Source organism: Octopus bimaculoides, chromosome 6, assembly GCF_001194135.2.
Source record: "Octopus bimaculoides isolate UCB-OBI-ISO-001 chromosome 6, ASM119413v2, whole genome shotgun sequence".
In the NCBI taxonomy this organism is placed as follows: domain Eukaryota; kingdom Metazoa; phylum Mollusca; class Cephalopoda; order Octopoda; family Octopodidae; genus Octopus; species Octopus bimaculoides.
The window spans coordinates 23,243,435-23,245,225 of NC_068986.1; the positions used below are offsets into that span (position 1 = coordinate 23,243,435).

General features: G+C 33.7%; 1 protein-coding gene across 1 annotated transcript in view; it reads left to right on the forward strand.

The window, feature by feature from the left end:
* The first annotated feature begins 283 nt into the window (after positions 1–283).
* LOC106882786 (acyl-CoA-binding domain-containing protein 5) overlaps positions 284–1,791 on the forward strand; it is a 61,265-nt gene continuing 59,757 nt past the window's right edge. The window contains exon 1 of the mRNA XM_014933572.2: positions 284–302. The gene's annotated coding sequence lies outside the window, so the exon portion shown is untranslated. The remainder of the gene's footprint in view (positions 303–1,791) is intronic.

The window sequence follows — 1,791 nt, forward strand, 5'->3', positions numbered from 1 at the left end:
TCACATAACATGCCTCCGAAAATCTACCGAGGCGGACGCGACCTACACCTATGATATATATATATATATATATATATATATATATATAATATATATATATTATGTAATCTATTATATATATGTAATACAAATTAGTTAATCTATTATGTAGATATCATGCTTTTATTGTACGTAACAAAATACATTGAAACTAGTTTTGAGACGGTTCATTTGTGAAACCGGTTCGTCTAAAATACTGCGCTCTCTTCGCGATCAAAATATATGTACCTATGTAGGCGCGCATGCAAGTCTCCTTACAAGTTGTACGTATAAACATTAAGGTTATTTTTTTTTTAATAATTTTTCATTTGAAGCCATTTCAATCATTTTACACTTGCTATGTTACATCCACGAGAGAGTCATGAACGTCACGTAATCTCATTTCTAATTACATATACGAAGCGTTGTGCTTGTGTAACTTGAGATATACTTAATGTTCTTTTCCTGAGTTACCAACTAAAAGAAAAAAGCTACAACATACATGTTATAAATCATCTGACGTAGGACTTCTAAACCATTTTCTTATCTATGAACCCCTTTGATTACTATTTTATTCTCGATGTTTAAAAACTAGTTTTATAGAAACTTCTTTCAAAATTCCTATTTTGCTTTGTCGCACTTGTGTAGGTTAAACTATATAAAACAGAGAAAGAGACCTAGCTGTTTCTTGCAATACATACCAATACATATATCTAAATCGAAATATTTTCAGGAGCCCTTAAAATACTATCGTTGATCCTCAATTTACTATTTCATTGTGTGAACCCCAAAAATCTCATATGGACCACCGATCAAACGTATCACTGTACCTATGTGTTTGTGTATATGTGTGTGTGTGCGTATATGTGTTTGTGTATATGCGTGCGCGCGAAGCTGGTGCTTTATCCGTCGTTTCTCGTCTTCTAATTGCAATAATTTAGGTAATACTAATTATAGATATAAAATAAAATGAAAAAGTGAAATAAAAATCGCTTTCTAACAAACAAATAAATAAATAATTTACTCTACGTTTATTAGATATTCATTCTCTCATTTGTTTAAAAAAACCAAAAAAAAAAAAAAAAAAAAAACCGCGTGTTCATGTACATAGACACACGTATACGCACACGTGCGGTATATTTCGTGACGATGCATGTTAGTCTGTTTTATTTGTTCTGTCGATCCTTCTATTTCTCAACAGTATGTCTTTCTTTCCTTCAACTGGTCTGTCTGTGCGTCTTGTCTGGCTTTCCGTCTAGTTTTGAATAACCACTATTTATTGAAGCCAAGAAGAGAGCCACTACGTTGGTGAGGTAGGGTGATTAGCCACTCGACCAGCTAGAAATAACAACCAGATCTTACTGTGAGACCTAGTAATACGTAGCTACACGATGACTGAATGAGAGTTGGGATGGTCTTGGTTGGAAAGCTTTTGATTAATAGGTCTCTGCTTAATCAGAATATTGACTTGACGCTAAAGTACAAGAACTACTACTATTACTACTACTACTATTACTACTACCACCACTACTACTACTACTACTACTACTACTACTACTACTACTACTACTACTACTACTACTACTTATGTATCTATTTGTTGATTTTCTCGTTTGTATTTCTCAAACAAGTGCATCGACCTTATTAAACACGTTGGTAGAAGATCTAATCTGGAATCAGTTTGTACAAGACGAAGCAGTGTTCGAACTTCTTATGTAAGTCACCGCTTGAACTGCTCGAAATAGCAAATTAACCACCTCGAATTACCCCCCC